The following is a 22,512-nucleotide window of genomic DNA, read 5'->3' as shown; positions in this document are numbered from 1 at the left end:
AACAGTTGGTGTATGTCTTGCCGTGCGTATCTGTGGTGAGAATGGGATATCACGTGATTCACTTGATGTATGTTTTGGTGATCAACTTGCGGGTTCCGCCCATGAACCTATGCATAGGGGTTGGCACACGTTTTCGTCATGATTCTCCGGTAGAACTTTGGGGCACTCTTTAAGGTCCTTTGTGTTGGTTGAATAGATGAATCTGAGATTGTGTGATGCATATCGTATAATCATACCCACGGATACTTGAGGTGACATTAGGGTTTTGATTGATTTGTGTCTTAAGGTGTTATTCTAGTACGAACTCTAGGGCTGTTTGTGACATTTATAGGAATAGCCCAACGGATTGATTGGAAAGAATAACTTTGAGGTGGTTTCGTACCCTACCATAATCTCTTCGTTCGTTCTCCGCTATTAGTGACGTTGGAGTGACTCTTTGTTGCATGTTGAGGGATAGTTATGTGATCCAATTATGGTAGTATTGTTGAGAGGACTTACACTAGTGAAAGTATTAACCCTAGGCCTTGTTTCCTAGCATTGCAATACCGTTTACGCTCACTTTTATCACTTGTTACCTTGATGTTTTTATAATTTCAGATTACAAATACCTTTATCTACTATCCATATACCACTTGTATCACCATCTCTTCGCCGAACTAGTGCACCTATACAATTTACCATTGTATTGGGTGTGTTGGGGACGCAAGAGACTCTTTGTTATTTGGTTGCAGCGTTGCTTGATAGAGACCATCTTCATCCTACGCCTCCTACGGATTCATAAACCTTAGGTCATCCACTTGAGGGAAATTTGCTACTGTCCTACAAACCTTTGCACTTGGAGGCCCAACAACGTCTACAAGAAGAAGGTTGTGTAGTAGACATCAAGCTCTTTTTTGGCGCCGTTGCCGAGGAGGTGAGTTCTTGAAGGTATATCTTTAGATCTTGCAATCGAGTCTTTTAGTTTCTTGTTTTATCACTAGTTTAGTTTATAAAAGAAAATTACAAAAAAATGGAATTAAGTTTGTCTCATACGCATCACCTTTTTAATATCTTTCGTGAGTATGATGGAAAGGAAAATTGTGCTCAAGTACTAGAAGAAGAAATCTATAAAATGTTTGGCACTAAATATTTGAATGATGAGAATGATTGCAATGTTGTTAGTATGAATTCCTTGAATATCCATGATGCTAATGATATGCAAAGCCACAAGCTTGGGGAAGCTATGTTTGATGAAGATGATATTTTTTGTCCCCAAAGTTTTGATCAGCAAATTTATTATGATGAAAGCATGCCTCCTATCTATGATGATTATTGTGATGCCACGTATGCTTTAAAGAGTAATGGTAACAATGAAACTTGTCATCTTGATTTGAATTTTCAATCCCATGATAGTTATTTCGTTGAGTTAGCTCCCACTACTATTGATGAGAAGAATTTTGCTTATGTGGAGAGTAGTAAATTTTGCATGCTTGTAGATCATGAAAAGAATGCTTTAGGTGCTGGTTATATTGTTGAATTAATTCATGATGCTACTGAAAATTATTATGAGGGAGGAATATATGCTTGTAGGAATTGCAATAATATCAAGTTTCCTCTCTATGTGCTTAAAGTTTTGAAGTTATGCTTGTTTTACCGTCCTATGCAAGTTGATTCTTGTTCCCACAAGTTGTTTGCTCACAAAATCCCTATGCATTGGAAGTATGTTAGGCTTAAATATGCTAGTCATATTCTTCATGATGCTCTCTTTATGTTCAAATTCTTATGCTTTATGTGAGCATCATTGAAATCATCATGCCTAGCTAGGGGCGTTAAATGATAGCGCTTGTTGGGAGGCAACCCAATTTTATTTTAGTTCCTTGCTTTTTGTTCCTGTTTAGTAATAAATAATTCATCTAGCCTCTGTTTAGATGTGGTTTTATTCTTTTAATTAGTGTTTGTGCCAAGTAGAACCTTTGGGAAGACTTGGGGAAAGTCTTGTTGATCATGCTGTAAAAAAAACTTTAGCGCTCACGAGAATTGCTGCCATATTTATTTGGAAAGCGATATTTAGTTAATTATTTTTTCATATGATTAATAGATAAATTTCTCAGGTACAGCAATTTATTTGAGAATTTTATGAGTTCCAGAAGTATACGTTTGATTCAGATTACTACAGACTGTTCTGTTTTCGACAGATTCTGTTTTTCATGTGTTGTTTACTTATTTTGATGAGTCTGTGGCTAGTAAAATAGTTTATAAACCATAGAGAAGTTGGAATACATTAGGTTTAACACCAATATAAATAAAGAATGAGTTCATTACAGTACCTTGAAGTGGTGTTTTGCTTTCTTATACCAACGGAGCTTACGAGTTTTCTGTTAAGTTTTGTGTTGTGAAGTTTTCAAGTTTTGGGTAAGGATTCGATGGACTATGGAATAAGGAGTGTCAAGAGCCTAAGCTTGGGGATTCCCAAGGCACCCCAAGGTAATATTCAAGGACAACCAAGAGCCTAAGCTTGGGGATGCCCCGGAAGGCATCCCCTCCTTCGTCTTCGTTCATCGGTAACTTTACTTGGAGCTATATTTTTATTCGCCACATGATATGTGTTTTGCTTGGAGCGTCAATTTATTTTGTTAGAATTTGCTTGCTGTTATTTAGAACAATGTTCTGCATCTTTTATTTCAATAGAAGTGGCATTTTTAGCCTTTACTAAGCCTATTTTAGAAGTCCACATGTTGCTGTTTGAAAACAGAAAGTTTGCCGCTGTTGCAATAATTCCCTAGAAAAGTCAGAATGTGATAAAATGTTGAAACCTTTAGAATATTAAGATCTGATAAATTTACTACAGTGGGAATTTTCTTTCATAATTTTTGGAGCTAGGGAAGTATGGATGTTGCAGCATTCTTTACAAACTATCCTGTTTAGGCAGATTGCTGTTATGTTTGCATTGTTTGCATATGTTTGCTTCTTTAATGATTCTATTTGAGGATAGGACTATTAAATATGCAGAGGCATTTAGTATGCAATGTTGAATAATAATTTTAGTGATTTGCTACAGTAGAGTATGATAAGGTTTTTGCAATGGTTTATACTAACTTATCTCACGAGTCCTTGTTGATTTTTGTGTGGATGAAGCTTTTGAGATTTAGGGAGACCATGATATGAGAGGAATTAAGGAGACACAAAAGCTCAAGCTTGGGGATTCCCAAGGCACCCCAAGATAATATTTCAAGAAGTCTCAAGCGTCTAAGCTTGGGGATGCCCCGGTTGGCATCCCACCTTTCTTCTTCAACAACTATCGGTTAGTTTCGGTTGGTCCTAACTTTTTTATTCTTCACATGATGTTTGCCATTCTTAGAATGTAATTTTATTTTTATTTGCTTGCTGTTTGAATAAAATACCAAGATATGAAATTATTAAATGTTAGGGAGTCTTCACATAGTTGCATAATTATTCGATACTCATTGATCTTCACTTATATCTTTCGGAGTAGTTTGTCATTTGCTCTAGTGCTTCACTTATATCTTTTTAGAGCATGGTGGTAGTTTTATTTTGAAGAAATAGATGAACTCTCATGCTTCACTTATATTATTTTGAGAGTCTTAAATAGCATGGTAATTATCTTAAAATCCTAATATGCTAGGTATTCAAGATTAATAATAAAATTCTCTTATGAGTGTGTTGAATACTATGAGAAGTTTGATACTTGATAATTGTTTTGAGATATGGAGATGGTGATATCAAAGTCATGCTAGTTGAGTAGTTGTGAATTTGAGAAATGCTTGTGTTGAAGTTTGCAAGTCCCTAGCATGCACGTATGGTAAACGTTATGCAACAAATTTGAAACATGAGGTGTTATTTGATTGTCTTCCTTATGAGTGGCGGTCGGGGACGAGCGATGGTCTTTTCCTACCAATCTATCCCCCTAGGAGCATGCGCGTAGTGCCAAGGTTTTTGGTGACTTGTAGATTTTTGCAATAAGTATGTGAGTTCTTTATGACTAATGTTGAGTCCATGGATTATACGCACTCTCACCCTTCCATTCTTGCTAGCCTCTTCGGTACCGTGCATTGCCCTTTCTCACATAGAGAGTTGGCGCAAACTTCGCCGGTGCATCCAAACCCCGTGATATGATACGCTCTTTCACACATAAACCTCCTTATATCTTCCTCAAAACAGCCACCATACCTACCTATTATGGCATTTCCATAGCCATTCCGAGATATATTGCCATGCAACTTTCCACCATTCTGTTTATCATGACACGTTCATCATTGTCATATTGCTTTGCATGATCATGTAATTGACATAGTATTTGTGGCAAAGCCACCGTTCATAATTCTTCCATACATGTCACTCTTGAGTCATTGCATATCCCAGTACACCGCGGGAGGCATTCATATAGAGTCATCCTTGTTCTAGTATCGAGTTGTAATCATTGAGTTGTAAATAAATAGAAGTGTGATGATCATCATTCAATAGAGCATTGTCCCAAAAAAAGAGAGAAAGGCCAAATAAAAAAAGAGAAAGGCCACATAAAAAAGGGAAAGGCCAAATAAAAAAAGGGGCAATGTTACTATCCTTTTACCACACTTGTGCTTCAAAGTAGCACCATGATCTTCATAGTAGAGAGTCTCTCATATTATCACTTTCATATACTAGTGGGAATTTTCATTATAGAACTTGGCTTGTATATTCCAACAATGGGCCTCCTCAAGTGCCCTAGGTCTTCATGAGCAAGCAAGTTGGATGCACACCCACTAGTTTCTTTTGTTGAGCTTTCATACATTTATAGCTCTAGTGCATCCGTTGCATGGCAATCCCTACTCCTTGCATTAACATCAATCGGTGGGCATCTCCATAGCCCATTGATTAGCCTCGTTGATGTGAGACTTTCTCCTTTTTGTCTTCTCCACATAAACCCCCTCATTATTCTATTCCACCCATAGTGCTATATCCATGGCTCGCGCTCATATATTGCGTGAAACTTTATAGGTTTGAGATTACTAAAGTATGAAACAATTGCTTGGCTTGTTATCGGGGTTGTGCATGATGAGAGCATTCTTCTGTGATGAAAATGAAACATGACTAAACTATATGATTTTGTAGGGATGAACTTTCTTTGGCCATGTTATTTTGAGAAGACATAATTGCTTAGTTAGTATGCTTGAAGTATTATTATTTTTATGTCAATATAAACTTTTGTCTTGAATCTTATGGATCTGAATATTCATATCACAAGTAAGAAAAATAACATTGAAATTATGCCAACTAGCATTCCACATCAAAAATTATCTTTTTTATCATTCACCTACTTGAGGACGAGCATGAATTAAGCTTGGGGATGCTTGATACGTCTCCAACGTATCTGTAATTTTTGATTGCTCCATGCTATATTATCTACTATTTTGGGCAATATTGGGCTTTATTATCCACTTTTATATTATTTCTGGGACTAACCTATTAACCACAGGCCCAGCCCAGATTTGTTGTTTTATGCCTATTTCAGTATTTTGAAGAAAAGGAATATCAGACGGAGTCGAAACGGAATGAAATCAACTGGAGAAGTTATTTTTGGAAGGAAACCTACCGGATAGACTTGGACTCTACATCAGAAGACACGGGAGCTGGCCACGAGGGTGGGGGGCGCGCCCACCCCCTTAGGGCGCGCCCCCCTGCCTCGTGGGGCCCCCGAAGCTCCACTGACGTACCCCTTGCACCCATATATACCTACGTATCGTAAAACTTCCAGAACAGAGAATAGATCGAGAGTTCCGCCGCCAGAAACCTCCATAGCCACCGAAAACCAATCTAGACCCATTCCGGCACCCTGCCGGAGGGGGCAATCCTTCTCCGGTGGCCATCTTCATCATCCCGGCACTCTCCATGACGAGGAGGGAGTAGTTCAACCTCGGGGCTGAGGGTATGTACCAGTAGCTATGTGTTTGATCTCTCTGCCGCGTGTTCTTGATTTGGCACGATCTTGATGTATCACGAGCTTTGCTATTATAGTTGGATCTTATGTTTCTCCTCCCCCTCTTCTCTCTTGTAATGAATTGAGTTTCCCCTTTGAAGTAATCTTATCGGATTGAGTCTTTAAAGATTTGAGAACACTTGATGTATGTCTTGCCGTGCGTATCTGTGGTGACAATGGGATATCACGTGATTCACTTGATGTATGTTTTGGTGATCAACTTGCGGGTTCCGCCCATGAACCTATGCATAGGGGTTGGCACACGTTTTCGTCGTGATTCTCCGGTAGAACTTTGGGGCACTCTTTGAGGTCCTTTGTGTTGGTTGAATAGATGAATCTGAGATTGTGTGATGCATATCGTATAATCATACCCACGGATACTTGAGGTGACATTAGGGTTTTGATTGATTTGTGTCTTAAGGTGTTATTCTAGTATGAACTCTAGGGCTGTTTGTGACATTTATAGGAATAGCCCAACGGATTTATTGGAAAGAATAACTTTGAGGTGGTTTCGTACCCTACCATAATCTCTTCGTTCGTTCTCCGCTATTAGTGACTTTGGAGTGACTCTTTGTTGCATGTTGAGGGATAGTTATGTGATCCAATCATGTTAGTATTGTTGAGAGGACTTACACTAGTGAAAGTATGAACCCTAGGCCTTGTTTCCTAGCATTGCAATACCGTTTACGCTCACTTTTATCACTTGTTACCTTGCTGTTTTTATAATTTCAGATTACAAATACCTTTATCTACTATCCAAATACCACTTGTATCACCATCTCTTCGCCGAACTAGTGCACCTATACAATTTACCATTGTACTGGGTGTGTTGGGGACACAAGAGACTCTTTGTTATTTGGTTGCAGGGTTGCTTGAGAGAGACCATCTTCATCCTACGCCTCCTACGGATTGATAATCCTTAGGTCATCCACTTGAGGGAAATTTGCTACTGTCCTACAAACCTCTGCACTTGGAGGCCCAACAACGTCTACAAGAAGAAGGTTGTGTAGTAGACATCGGTATGTTTCGTTTTATTGCTTCTTATCATGTCAAACATGATCGTGTAGGCCATCCAAAGCCCATATCGACGTATCCTCTTCGGATGGGTCTTTGGGCCAGTCGGCGATGAACAGTGATTCACTCCCGACAGCCACCTCCCCCCGGCCCACGGACGACATCAAGGTGTTGTCTCAAATGGCACCGGACCAAGGGGGATAATTCTGGAGGCGCCCCAAGGTGACATCCCAGATGCCAGGTGCATGGGGGGTAAGACTCCCATGGGTTCTAATGGCGGGGGCCGCAGCAAGTTTGGCCCCCAGCCGAATACTGCGCCGGAACCTCTAGTGGTTCCAGATTCTGTCAGGCGACCCCTCGCTAAGGGGGGCGAGCCATCTGTGTTGATGGCCTTTGTCCATCCAGAGGCATCAGACAACTTGCTGGAAGCGCTTCGCGGCGCTTCCATCGACGAAGAGCACCGCACCATCATGAGTGCGGTGGTCGAGAAGGTTTGGTCCGCCAAAAGCGAATTGACCGAAGCCTGTGCCAGCCTCCTAATAGGCTTTGAGGTAAGTAATCAAATTATGAGAAAATATCACATCATAGACAGTAGCCCCTGATGCTCTGTTTGGTGTTCGCAAAGAAAGGCCGAACAGAGGATCAAATAACAATCACAGGAGTCTAATCAGAATATGTCTATGTGAATAAGCAGGCTTCGCTGCTGGCCGCTGCCGCTCGTACTGCGGAGGTCTCCGGACTGAAGCAGGACCTTGAGCGGTCCGAGGAAGAGTTCGGCCTTGCCAAGAGGCAGCTCGAAGAGAACAAAGGTAAGTGATACCCCGTCTATATATTGATAAAGAAAAAAGTGGTTATTAGATCATAGGATCATCATGAATTTTGCTAGGGACCACGACCGAAGTGGCGGCCCTAAAGAAGGCACTGTCCGAGGCCGAAGACAGAGCGGCCAAGGAGCGCATCGAGCGCGAGAAGCAAGAGGCCCGAGTCGGCAAGGTTTAGCAAGAGCTCCAGGATTTTGTCAAGAAATACGAGTCCTTGGAGCGTGACTCTAAGATGCAGGGGTCCGAGCTTGCGAAGGCCCTCGAGAACGCACAAAATGCCAAGGCCGAAGCCCAAAAGGCCCTCCAGGATATTCAGGCGGTCAAGAAGATAGCGGCGGGTAAGGAATTCATTATGCAAAGCAAGCATGTGAAGGAGACTTTCCTTTTACTTACCCGAATTCGGAGCTCTCCAGGAGCATTCATAGATCTACCAAGCAGCGTATCGGATGCCGCAGAGTTCTACCGGGCCGAGGAAGGGAGCTCGACAGAAAAGTTGTTCTGGTCTCAATATACTAGGACCGAACATCCGATGCCCTTGAGCGACCAGCTGAAGCAACTGGTCGAGCTTCACAAGGCGGCCGAATTGGCCATGAAGGGTCTCATAGTCCGGATGTGGCCTGGCGAGCCCCTGCCTAGCAGCTACTTCGGCTTGGTAAAACGGCTTGTGAATGCCTGCCCACGGTTTGAAGTTATAAAGTGGTCCGTCTACATTAAAGGTGCGCGCATGGCCTTTGCCTGTGCGAAAGTGCACTGGGCGAAGATGGACGCCCAAAAGCTGGTGAAGGAGGGGCCACCGGAGGGCAAGGAGCATCGCCACCCCGAAAAGTATTATGACAGTGTCCTGAAGGGTGCCTGCCTTGTGGCGGAGGAATATGCTAAGGATGTAATATTTGAATGAATGTACTCATGTGATCCTGTAATATGAAAATGAGTTCATGTGCGCTATATAACGCTCGTCGATTTAAAATATTGCCTTCTATGCGGCCGTTTATAAAATCTGACAGTTGGCCAGTCGTCGGCTTCTGCCCCCATGTAACTAGTACTGAGGTGTTCGGGATAAATCTTAAACACTCTTTATCCAAAAAATTGGTCCTTTAAGGAGGTGTTTAGCGTAGCGAACAAGGTAGTCGGACTATACAGCTTTATCACTATCACTTAGCCATAGAAGTCTACAATTTTAAATTTTGGCGAAGCCCCTAGTATTCAGAAGGCTGAACTTGGGGCTCTATATACACCTAAATCAGACAAGGATGATTCCTCGCCCGAAGCAGGAAAAATCTTTAAGGATTTGAGACCTCTCGAACTTCGCCGCATCATGACAGTCAGTTTTCGGCTTTCTCTACTGAGGTGCTCGTCCGGAAGAACCGGGACACAATCACAGTAGTTCTCCCAGTGCTACCTTAGCCGACATAGCGGAACGTAAGGTACCAAAACATGGGATCCGGGCAAACCCAACTATTGACCCAAGACATGATTCGGAGTTGATGCATATAATGTTATAAGTTCGGGGTGCCACACTATCGAAAGTGTTCGGACTTTTCTTGCCGTGTTATGGGGTACACTGAAGCCCCTGGTGCACTGGACGTACCAGAATGTACGGGTGCAATTTGTCGTAAATAAGCAGACAGGGAAAAAAGATGAAGAAATGCAATAATAAGCTAACGTTGTACATTGTTATTTAAATGATATGTCAAAGCGTATATATACAAGTAGTGCAATAAGCAAACTAGGACTATTTGACATGTCCTATCCAAGGGCAGGCTACGTGCGGGTATGTAAAACAGGTATAGCGATCGTTATCAGAGACCACCTGGGGATTCCCTTGTACGTCAAAGCTTCTTTCTTCCTTGGTGTTTCCTTCCCGTGATGGGTCTGATAATCAGGGTATCGGCGAGGGCCTTTAGAGAATAGGGTCCTGAAAGGAAGAAAATGGTAAAGATATATGGGTCCTGAGGCGGTTGAGCCGCATTGTGGGCCGTCCCATAGCCGTGCCTCCACCTATGCCCATGGTATCTTGAGTGCATAATTATGTACGTGCGGCGCAAATTTCGCCGCTTGACTGGGACTAGGATGGAGTTCGAATTGCTAGGCGAGCTCTAAACATGTCGGGCGATCCTGTTGCAGGGTACTCCGGACTCGCTTGAAGGTGTCCGGGGGCTTTATCGCCGAATTGGTGGTTTGCCTCAGAAGGCTGCTTTGTACTTCTGCTGCGAGGGCCGCAGTGTGCTCCTCCGTACGGAGCGAGCGTTCTGTGTTTCCACTAATTGTTATAACCCCGTGAGGTCCTGGCATTTTGAGCTTGAGGTATGCATAATGCAGTACCGCATTGAATCTGGCGAATGCGATTCATCCGAGCAGTGTGTGATAGCCACTGCAGAAGGGGACGATATCGAAGATCAACTCCTCGCTTCGGAAGTTGTCCGGAGATCCAAAGACCACTTCTAGTGTGATTGAGCCCGTGCAATAGGCCTCTACACCCGGTATGACACCTTTAAAGGTGGTTTTTGTGGGTTTGATCCTCGAGGGGTCGATACCCATTTTGCACACTGTATCCTGATAGAGCAGGTTCAGGTTGCTGCCACCGTCCATAAGGACTCGAGTGAGGTGAAATCCGTCAATGATGGGGTCAAGGACCAATGCGGCAGAACCGCCATGACGGATACTGGTAGGGTGGTCCCTGCGACCGAAAGTGATCGGACAAGAAGACCATGGGTTGAACTTTGGGGCGATGGCTCCATCGCATAGACGTCCCTTAGTACACACTTCCATTCCCGCTTGGGAATATGGGTTGCGTATATCATGTTCGCCGTTTTCACTTGGGGAGGAAATTTCTTCTGTCCTCCTATGTTCGGTTGCCGGGGCTCCTCCTCGTCATCGCTATGCAGCCCCTTTTCCTTGTTTTCGGCATTCAACTTGCCGGCCTGTTTGAACACCTAGCATTCTCAGTTGGTGTGGTTGGCTGGTTTATCGGGGGTGCCATGAATTTGACACGAGCGATCGAGTATGCGGTCCAAACTGGACGGGCCCGGATTGCTTCTTTTGAACGGCTTTTTCCGCTAACCGGATTTAGAGCCACTGAATCCGGCATTGACTATCGTGTCTTCGGCGTTATCGCCGTTGTTGCGGCGCTTGTGTCTGTTGCGATGTGGCTTGCCGTTGCTATCTCTGGCATATGAATTGCCATGATTTCTTGATGTATTGTTGCTGCGAGCCAGCCAGCTGTCCTCGCCCGCACAAAAGCGGGTCATGAGCGTCGTGAGGGCTGCCATGGACTTCGGCTTCTCTTGGCTGAGGTGTCGGGCGAGCCACTCATCGCGGATGTTATGCTTAAATGCCGCTAAGGCGTTAGCATCCGGACAGTCGACATTTGGTTCTTTTTAGTTAGGAACCGAGTCCAGAATTTCCTGGCTGACTCCCCGGGCTGTTGGGTTATGTGACTCAAGTCATCAGCATCCGGTGGTCGCACATAAGTGCCCTGGAAGTTGTCAAAGAATGCGTCTTCCAAGTTCTCCCAACTACCAATGGAGTTTGCCGGCAGGCTATTCAGCCAATGCTGAGCCGACCCTTTCAATTTTAGTGGGAGGTACTTGATTGCATGTAGATCGTCACCGCGGGCCATGTGGATGTGCAGGAGGAAATCTTCAATCCATACCACGGGGTCTGCTGTACCATCATATGATTCAATTTTCACGGGTTTAAACCCTTCTGGGAATTCGTGATCCATTACTTCATCAGCAAAGCATAGGGGGTGTGTGGTGCCTCTTAGTCGGGCTATATCACGACATAGTTCATACGAGTCTTGTCTGCTGTATTCAGCTCGGCCGGATTTGCTTTTAGTATATCCGGCGTGATGGTCGTCGTCACGCGTTGGGGCACGCCCCCGTGATCCGTAGATTGATCTTGTATATCCTGCGGTGTTTTCCAATACGTCTCGCAGGTCCTGCATGTAGCCCCGGGCCTTGGTGTTTTTGTTTGACTGGCGACGGGGTGCGGGTTGGACTTCGGGCTGATACGCCGCTTTGTCTCGGCCACGAGGTGGCCGGTCCGCCGCATCATACGCTGGTAGTGTAGACTTTAATGCTTCCTCCTCGAGTTGGGGTAGCAACCTGCGCTTTGGGTAACTTTTGGTTGGGCGCTCGAGTTCGTATTCCTCGGCTGCCAGGACCTCGGTCCATCTATCCGCTAGCAGATATTGATCAGCTTGAAGCTACTGTTGCTTTTTCTTCAGGCTTTTTGATGTGGCTATAAGCCGGCGCTTGAAGCGCTCCTGCTCGATGGGATCCTCAGGCACGATGAATTCTTCATCGTCGAGGCTCACATTGTCTTCGGAGAGGGGCACGTAATTGGCATCCCTTGATTCTCTGTCTGTCTCCTGTTCCTTAGGGCTGGCTTGCCCATCCTCCCGCTCGAAGCCTGGCTGGAGGGGATTGTCTTCATCTTCAGCACTGTCCGCAGCGTTATTGTCTCTTGTGCCGGTATCGTTGCTTTTGCTATGGCGGGGCTTAGAGCGGCATCGATGACGCCGGTGCTTAGATTTCTTCTCGAGGGGATTATCCTCCGTTGCCTTATTGCCTTTGCTTTCTTTGGGGGTGTCCACCATGTATATATCATATGATGAGGTGGCTGTCCTGCGCCCTGTGGGCGGTGGTTCCTGTTCTTCTCCTGCATCGTCCTCCATACCGTCGATGTCTTCGGAGCCGAAATCAAGCATGTCGGTTAAGTCGTCGACAGTGGCTATGAAGTGGGTGGTGGGTGGGGAATGAATTTCTTCGCCGTCCGCTTCCCACTCAAGCCGGACATAGTTCGGCCAAGAGTCTCCTGACAAGGAGAGAGACCTCAATGAATTTAGCACGTCGCCCAAGAGCGAGTGCTGAAAGATATCTACAGAGGTAAACTCCATGATCAGTGCCCAATCAGATTTGATAGGCACAGACGCGGGCGGTTCGAAGCCTATGGCCGGGGACGAATCCAAGGGTCCGGTAACACAGGTCTCATAGGAGGTGAAGTCAGTATTCAGCTCTATCACCGCTGAGTGTGCGGCCTCCGTGGCGGGGTCCATCCACCTGTCCTCGGACGGCACGATCTGCTCCGGATTGAGGGCGGGAGTAGCCACAGGTGTGATCTCCCAAATACCGTCCGACGGCAGAGCTAAGTCATGCTCGTCGTGACTGTGCAGCGCACCTGACATGGGCTTGAATCCATCGAAGATCAAGTCTCCACGGATGTCGGCAGTATAGTTCAAGCTTCCAAACATGACCTGATGGCCAGGGGCGTAGCTCTCAATCTGCTCCAGATGGCCAAGCGAGTTGGCCCGCAGTACGCAGCCACCGAATACGAAGATCTGTCCAGGGAGAAAAACCTCACCCTGGATCGCATCGTTGCCGATGATCGAAGGAGCCATCAAGCCTTTACGTGACGGCACAGTGGAACTCTCAATGAAAGCACCAATGTTGGTGTCAAAACCGGCGGATCTCGGGTAGAGGGTCCCGAACTATGCGTCTAAGGCTGATGGTAACAGGTGGCGGGGGACACCATGTTTACCTAGGTTCGGGCCCTCTCGATGGAGGTAATACCCTACTTCCTACTTGATTGATCTTGATGATATGAGTATTACAAGAGTTGATCTATCACGAGATCGTAGAGGCTAAACCCTAGAAGCTAGCCTATGATTATGATTGTTGTTGTCCTACGGACTAAACCCTCTGGTTTATATAGACACCAGAGGGGGCTAGGGTTACACAGAGTTGGTTACATAGAAGGAGATCTACATACCCGAATCACCAAGCTTGCCTTCCATGCAAAGGAGATTCCCACCCAGACACGGGACGAAGCCTTCAATCTTGTATCTTCATAGTCCAACAGTCCGGCCAAGTATATAGTCTGGCTGTCCGAGGACCCCTTAATCTAGGACTCCCTCGGGCATCTACATCAACCTTATTGCCATTCCGATGAAGCGTGAGTAGCTTACCACACACCTATGGGTCCATAGCTAGTAGCTAGATGGCTTCTTCTCTCTCTTTGATTCTTAATACCATGTTCTCCTCGATGTTGTTGGAGATCTATCCGATGTAATCTTATTTTGTGGTGTTTTTATCGAGTGGAGTTGTGGATTTATGATCAGCTTATCTATGAATATTATTTGAATCTTCTCTGAATTCTTATATGCATGATTTGATATCTTTGTAATTCTCTTCGAACTATCGGTTTGTTTTGGCCAACAAGATTGGTTTTTCTTGCAATGGGAGAAGTGCTTAGCTTTGGGTTCAATCTTGCGGTGTCCTCACCCAGTGAAAAAGTAGGGGTAGCGAGGCACGTATTGTATTGTTGCCATCGAGGATAAAAAGATGGGCTTTACATCATATTGCTTGAGTTTATTCCTCTACATCATGTTATCTTACTTAAAGTGTTACTCTGTTCTTTATGAACTTAATACTCTAGATGCAGGCAGGAGTCATTCGATGTGTGGAGTAATAGTAGTAGATATAGGCACGAGTCAGTCTACTTGACACGGACGTCATGCCTATATTACATAATCATTGCCTTGGACATCGTTATAACTTTACGCTTTTCTATCAATTGCTCGACAGTAATTTGTTCACCCACCATATTATTTGCTATCATGAGAGAAGCCTCTAGTGAAACCTATGGCCCCCGGGCCTATTTTCCATCATATTAGTTTCTGATCTACTATTTTGCAATCTTTTATTTTCAGATCTATAAACCAAAAAAACCCAAAAATATTTACTTTATCTTTTGGTTAGTTTTGTCTATTTTCCATCATATTAGTGACCGTGAAGGGATTGACAACCCCTTTATCATGTTGGGTGCAAGTGTTTGATTGTTTGTGCAGGTATTGGTGATTTGCGCGTTCTTCTCCTACTGGATTGATACCTTGGCTCTTAACTAAGGGAAATAATTATCTCTAATTTGCTGCATCACCCTTTCCTCTTCAAGGGAAAAACCAACGCAAGCTCAAGAAGTAGTTGTACTGAACAAACAAGTTTCACGGGTCCTACTTATAATTTTGGATCTACGGCAATTCGGAGAAACAGGTGGAAATCGCTATGCCTAAAGCATGGCGGACGAACTGCTATATTGAGGAGTGAATCTCAGAAAGATGATTGATAGTGAATACGAAAGTGGTTGAAGCGTGACTTCAGTGTTGTGTCTGGGTTCAACTAAGCAGTAGGATGGATGAACTACCGATGAGCGTGACGAACACCGACGAACACCGAAGAACTGGGGAACCCTAATGCAGATTGGAAGCAAAGGGAGGTGCGTACCTAGTGATGCTGATGGGAAGCGAAGGGGCACTACAGTTTTCTGGTCAAGATCAGGTTGATGTAACGGCCAACATGAAGTTGTAGACTAGGGCGACGGAGCTCTGGTGGTGTGATAACCCATAAGTATAGGGGATCGCAACAGTTTTCGAGGGTAAAGTATTCAACCCAAATTTATTGATTCGACACAAGGGGTGCCAAAGAATACTCTCAAGTATTAGCAGCTGAGTTGCCAATTCAACCACACCTGGAAACTTAGTATCTGGAGGGAAGTGTTTAGTAGCAAAGTAGAAGTGGTACGGTAGCAAAAGGTAACAGTAACAAAAGTAATGTTTTTGGTATTTTGTAGTGATGACAGCAATAGCAACGAAAAAGTAAATAAACGAAGAACAATATATGGAAAGCTCGTAGGCAATGGATCAGTGATGGAGAATTATGCCGGATGCGGTTCATCATGTAACAATCATAACCTAGGGTGACACAGAACTAGCTCCAGTTCATCAATGTAATGTAGGCATGTATTCCGAATATAGTCATACGTGTTTATGGAAAAGAACTTGCATGACATCTTTTGTCCTAACCTCCCGTGGCAGCGGGGTCCTTACAGAAACTAAGGGATATTAAGGCCTCCTTTTAATAGAGTACCGGCACAAAGCATTAACACATAGTGAATACATGCATTCCTCAAACTACGGTCATCACCGGTAAGTATCCCGATTATTGTCACTTCGGGGTTAACGGATCATAACACATAATAGGTGACTATAGACACTACCAGGATCCGGGTCTATTGCAACAAAACCATTCGTCGCAATAAGTGCCCAATTGTCGCAATAGGTACCTATTGCCACAACATGATGTTCGTTGCCAGACGTTGCGACATGACACATGGTAATAGGTTATTGCCACAAAAAAAGAAACGTGGCAAGAAAGCGTGCTATTGCAACAACCATGTGACAAGTTGCCACATTTTACCTCGTGGCAGCTCGCATTTTATGCCACAATTTGGTCCGTGGCGATAGCTTAATGCAACAGGTGCCAAATCATGCCGGGATTTGTGGCAACAACCTATGCCAACAACTCTTTTCTTGTGGCGCATGCTCATTCGTGGTAATAGTCAATTGTGGCAATACCCTAGTAACATAAGACCACAACTCTCCAGACGTGGTGATACTAAAATTGCAGCATAATCATTTTTGTGGTGATAAATAGTTGTCACAACAGACAGGACATTTGTGGTGAGAGGCTGTTGTGACAATACAAACTTTTCGTGGAGAAAGGACTATTCCAACAAAACTGAATTGGTGGCAACAAGTAGTTATCTCAATGGACTGCCTGTTTGTAGTGATAAGTTATTGCGATAATATAAAGTGTACTGTCACAACAGCCTAGTGCAACAAAATAGGTCGGCATGGCAACTAAGATTTGATGCAACGCAACATTCTTCGTTGTGCCACCATGTTCCAACCAGAAATAGGTTGTGGCAATAGCCTATTGAAACCAGAAAAATATATACATGCATTCAATTACATGATTCAGATAATACATATATGATGTACATTCATACAATATCAATATTTGCATAGCCAATATCCATCAAATGAAACTAAAATATAATTTAGCACGCATTCAACATACTGAATGTGCCAACCTAATTAAGAGCGAAGAGTAAATTGTCCGTGGTCTAAAGTCCATTCTAGTTAATCTTTGGATCCTGCAATGAAGAAATCAAAATTTTAGTTAGCTCAAGTTAACTGAAAATAGAAAATAATTAGTCAAGAAAAGAAAGAAACAACACAACGACTAATCAGCATAAAGATATAACCACTGTCATGACAATTGTATAATTACTATATTCATGCATGCATAGTACCTTTCTAGCCAATTGTTATGACTACAACAACTAGCAAGCAAATGCTTGTGCCTGATGTACCAATCCATTAACAATCAGGTTCTATGCAAAAAGAATTGGATAATTTCACAAAAGAATTTGTAGTTCAAACACAAGAATAATTACCTAAATAAATTAATAAAACATCTAAACTTCTCCGAAACAACTACATGCTGGCGCAAGTTCACAATTTCTAATGGTGAGAAAACTGTTCTATTTCTGGCTTCCCTACTTTATGTGCTTCAACAACAACAAAATACAGTAGTGCAAGCAAGCAGACAATTGCACATTATGAATGCTATTTGCGTATCAAATAAAGGTCAACATGAAGACAAACCAAGCTTGTGACTTACCACTTACCATTGCTCGAAACATTCGAATATTTGCAGCTTGTATGAGCATATTGGGAGCAATTACATTGTGCCTTGTACCTAGAGTCCCAGTAGTACTAGCGGTCTGTAAAAGAGTATTTTGCAAGTTTGGATTACTAATTTCTTTGTTAGTCCTTTTCTTATTCATCTGCAAATAGAAGTGCACTTTTAGCAATGCAAGCAAGCAAAATAAATCTTACAAATTTGCAAGCATATAACTAATCACCTGATGTGTTTGCGTCTGTTGGGAGAACTGTGCAAACTTTGCCATCATGTTTTTCTCAAATTCCAATATTGATCTTCGCTCCTCTTCCAACAATCTTTCCGTTTCAGCACGCTCTTCTTTTAACCTCTCCTCAAGGTTTTCTCTCTTAGCACGCTCGAAGTTAATCCTCTCTTGTGTACTTTCACGTTCAGCTTGTAATTGATCTTGTAATTCGGTGACCTGATGGCTGAGCTCAGAGTTTACCTTTTGGATCTCTATTGTAGCACGTTCTTGCTCTTCAAATTGTGATTTAATCCTTTTCAGAACCACTTGGTGGTTTGGCCATGTATCCATACCAATGTTGGGGATATCGCTTATCGGGAACTTATCGATCGACCCATGATAAGGGGTAAATCGGCAAGTTTAACGGCATATCGGCCGATTTATCACCATATCGGCTGATTTATCAGCCGATTTATCTTATCGGCCAGACAATGATAAGCGATAAATCGGCCGATTTATCGGAATATCGGAAGATATCTTGAACAATGATCCATACCCATAAGGCTGTGATGAGTTGCATTGCGGAGTGTCTTTCTATGCGGTCTGGAAAATATTGCTTCTATGTTCACTAGAAACTGGACCTTCAGTTTCATTTTCTTTGTTTTGAACCTCTTTAAATGCTTTGTCCTAAATACGAAAAGTACACCTCGCCCTTTCTTCTTCTGTCCAACACTTTCTACAACCCAAACTATACAAGAATTATTGCAGTAATCAGTATTACATTGTAAGAAACGAGGACCCAAATATAAAAAAAATACCATTCTATAGTTGTGCACGGTTGCGGTGAGCATGGGATGGCCATTCGTCCAGTGCACACATGTCATTAGCAGCTACATGAGTACCAGGTTGTTCTTGAGTTCCTGTAAAAGAATTAACAGTTTTGAAGGTTAAGCGATCCAGGATTTTCCATATTATAGCAAATGTTAGAGGTAGCTTAAATGTTATAAACATTTTACCAGATCTGTGTTGTCCATATTGGTTTTTGTAACCTGTTATACTTTCCATCCTTGTTATGAGAACATATCCTTTCTTTACTGAACACAAAAACAGTTAAGGGACTTAGCATTATCAATTTGCACCATTTAGATAAGTGATTAAGATTTAAGGATGCTGTGTACCTTGCAGAAAGGAGTAATGTGCATCATCTCTTTCCTCTGTAGCGAGCAAGTTGTGTACCTTGCAGAAAGGCTTAAAAGATTAAATGAAATCAAATTGTGTTATACCGTGCAGAACAGGAGCATGCAAAACAGAAGTCTTTTAGCATAGCATATGTCTATGATTTTGATTTAGAAATTAAAAGCTAGGCGTTAAAGATCAAAGCAGAGCACATATAATCAAGTCTATACTGAAGTTGTGAAGCATAGACATGATACACCAATTAGCATCCTGACAAGGCTACTCCCAATGCATACACATGCAGTAATCTAGCCTGAATGTGGTAAGCAAACTACTAGTAGTCTACTACCATGGTTAAATAAGCAGAATGCAGCAGTATGCTTCAGTCTAGCCTGAATGTGCTATGCTTCAGAAAACTTGGTAAGAACAACACAGGCACATTCTGGAACAGTACTAGCACACACACTTCCACCATTAGACTAAGCACCATCAGACTATGCATAACACTCCAAAATACAGAAATACTGGAGTCGTGGTTGTGGTCGCGGCCGCCGGCCATGGCTGTGGTCGTCCTGGCCGAGGCCCTGGACGGCATCGACGACAGCAGGTCGACCGTCTCCCAGCTCGGCGTGTGCGCCGCCGCCACCGCCGGCAAGGGAGCATGTTGCATCTCGGGGATTGTTGTAGTACGAAGACGAGGCGGGCTACTGCATCCCGGCGGCCATGCCGGAGGCGAGACCGAGGAGTGCTGCACGGCGGCCGGCGGCGTGGTAGTTCTACAATGGAAAGGGGGCGCTGTGCCTGCGCTGCACATCTACGAGGAGGAGATTTGGGACAAAGGAAAAACCTAATAAGACTGTATGTTCGATGGACTCCGTTGTGATCCGCGGTATCGACGCCGTCATGACGCCGTGAGGAGGGAGGAACCAGAACGAGAGAGCTCAGATCCAATACTGATGATATGGTGAAGAGAAATAATCGGGAGCACTTATGAGGGGTGTTTAGCGGGGAGGTTAAGATTTTTTTGGCGCAAGACACGACCAAATTATTTGGTGGGAAATTAAAAAATTGGAGAGAAACTGAGGGCTTTAGCGGAAAGGTTAAACATTATTTCCGTAGAGCAAAGTACATGCTTAATTATTATTTTAGAAAGCAATTTTAAGGGAACATTTAGAATAATGAAATAAATTAGGAAAAAATCGAACCAATATGGAATATATTTGGTGCTGAAAAAAATATTACTAAAATTTGTTCATAAAAAGGTTATTTCGATGACTAGCCGAGATAGATGTCCTCGTCGTTGGCAATCGTACATGACGGTTGTCATGGCAGGGAGACTACACAGTCGACACAAAAACAACATACGAGGCACCGAGCCAGCAAGGATAATGGAGGTGGTGTGTGCTATACTCATTGACAGAAACCTCATATCACCCTCACTTTAAAACTATTATGTTATACTCCCGTAGAAAAAAAAACATAAGTAGATATGCGGTGATGAGACGATCGATCTATCGGTCCCGATCTGACGGTTCAATCTTGAAATGGGGTGATAAGACGGGAGATGGTAAAGAAAACGAAGGACGCGATGGAAAACCGCTTTCTTCTTATCGGCCAGTCCGTCGATCTAATACAATCGAATCCAAAGAAGGCCCGATGGCCAGGGAGGTCATGTGGTTCCCATGGAGATCCCGATGGAAATACCTACACCAAGAACATATATAAATCATCTCCAATTGGAGGTCTTGTGGTTTCCACACAGATGGGGGAATAAAGCCATAGCTCATCTATCTCATCATCATCTTTGTCCCAGATCAACAAGTAGTTTATAAATACATATATAGCGGGTCATCATGTTAATCATATAACCAAAATTCAATGCCACCACATATGTTCGGCTTTTTCCAACTAGCAAAACTTAGCTAATCAACCGATCTAGCTAGCTAACCATAGCTGGCACTCCGGGGCTACCAACTCACCGGGGCTTCTAGTGTGAGGACGACACCGATCCAGTATAACCCAATCCAAGGAAGACCCGACGGCCACGCTGATGTAGAATCTCGCAAGGGAAATATTGGCGTTATGCATACTGAAATCACATGGGAGAAGGAGTAGCTATCAGGGCATACTAGATCCTGACACGAGAATACCTAAACCAAGAACATATATAGATCATCTCCATCTAAGGTCCTGTGGTTTCCGCACATGTGGGGGGAATAGAGCCACAGCTCATCATCATCTTTGTCCCAGATCAACATGTAGTTTATACCTACATAATTAAGGGGTCATCATGTTAATCATACAACCAGAATTAAATGAACCACATATATTCGACATTTTCCAACTAGCAAACCCTAGCTAACAGTAACCGGCGCTCCCAGGCTACAAACTCACCCGGAGCTTCTAGTGCGAGAATGACGTTGATCCAATATAATTCAATCCAAGGAAGACCCGATGGCCTGGACTCGGATGGAGATCCATTTGCAGAGAAAGAGGCCATGTACGTCTAGTTTGTCTACATAAATCATATTTGAATTGAATTTCTTCACTCATCAAAAGGTCCTGGTAAAGAATACACTTCAGTTCTGCAAACAGTTCGGAAAATAGTCAAAACTCTGTTGACCTGGGACTCCATTGCCTGGTCCTCTAAATACTGGGCTGAATATACTACCACTCTAAATTAGCCCATGAGCAAATATAGCCCTACTTCTCTTCTCATTCTTTCAAGTTTGGCCACGCGTCCACCGACCTCCATTCCAATCTCGCTGAATCGCTAGGTCTAGGCAGATCCTATGTTGACGCGTGCGTGCATCAAGGAGCCACGGCATTGCTGAAAGTGCCCAGTCTCGACGCCCAGTTTGGGTTAGCCCACGGTCGAGCTTCACTGGTTCTACATTTTTTTCTGTTTCTGTTTCTTATTTTTCATTTTGTTTCTTTTATTTTCATTTTTATTTCTTTTCTATTTTTTTGTATTTGTATTTGTATTTTTTTTCTTTTTTCATATTTCAGATTGTTGGTATGATACAACAGTTCATTGTGTTAAAAAATATCCAATGTGTATTACAAAGATGCTTATTTTATATTAAGAAAATGTTCATGGTATAGAAAAAAGCTTAATACGTATTATAAAAATATTCATTGTATACTAAAAATGTTAATTATATATTTGATTTTTATTTAGCATATAGATTATTACACAAAATGTTCAATTTGTATTTGCGAACTAGTCAACCCATGTTACGAAAATATTCAATGCATATTAAAAAAATATTCAATATACATTAAAATATGTTTAATGTGCACTTGAAAATTGTTCGTCGTGTGTATATATATATATAGTGCTACTATTTATCACTCAGCCTGCAGAATAAGTTATTCTCCATCCGAGGTAATCTTACAATCATTTCATAATTAAATTACATTTCGAATTCAAATAGTTACATTCCTATTGATTCACTATGTAAAATTTGACATAAGAAAATAAAAATATAGGTCATAAAACAAGAAAATCTACAATTTATATGTATTTTAGACTATGTTTTTATCTTTGTAATTTTACATAACATAAAATATTTTTTACGGTGATTATATATTTTCTTACGGTCCCTTTTTGCGTCAGAAATAAGACAAAATTTACGGAACGTAAAATTACGGTTCATTGATGGTAAAATAGAGTGGGGGTGAAGAATAACTAGTCTTCACCGAGGGTGACGAATAGCACGACCATATATATATATATATATATATATATATATATATATATATATATATATATATATATATATATATATATATATA

The 22,512-nt window shown here is 42.7% G+C and overlaps 1 long non-coding RNA gene across 3 annotated transcripts; it reads right to left on the bottom strand.

The window, feature by feature from the left end:
- Positions 1-16,562: 16,562 nt before the first annotated feature.
- LOC119355006 lies at positions 16,563-19,661 on the bottom strand. 3 transcript variants are annotated; one of them, XR_005171391.1, is made up of 6 exons: positions 18,717-19,661; positions 18,555-18,632; positions 18,357-18,458; positions 17,557-18,274; positions 17,320-17,478; positions 16,563-16,782 (listed from the first exon to the last, which is right to left on the bottom strand). It is a non-coding gene; the product is annotated as an uncharacterized LOC119355006 (long non-coding RNA). The 3 variants fall into 3 exon arrangements; XR_005171390.1 differs by having other exon boundaries at positions 17,313-17,478; positions 17,557-18,286; positions 18,717-19,660; XR_005171389.1 differs by having other exon boundaries at positions 17,557-18,286; positions 18,717-19,659.
- Positions 19,662-22,512: the final 2,851 nt, after the last annotated feature.

The sequence above is a fragment of the Triticum dicoccoides genome, chromosome 2A, assembly GCF_002162155.2.
Source record: "Triticum dicoccoides isolate Atlit2015 ecotype Zavitan chromosome 2A, WEW_v2.0, whole genome shotgun sequence".
NCBI lineage: Eukaryota > Viridiplantae > Streptophyta > Magnoliopsida > Poales > Poaceae > Triticum > Triticum dicoccoides.
Note: the sequence above shows the minus strand (reverse complement) of the source record. Positions and strands in the feature narration are given on the sequence as shown.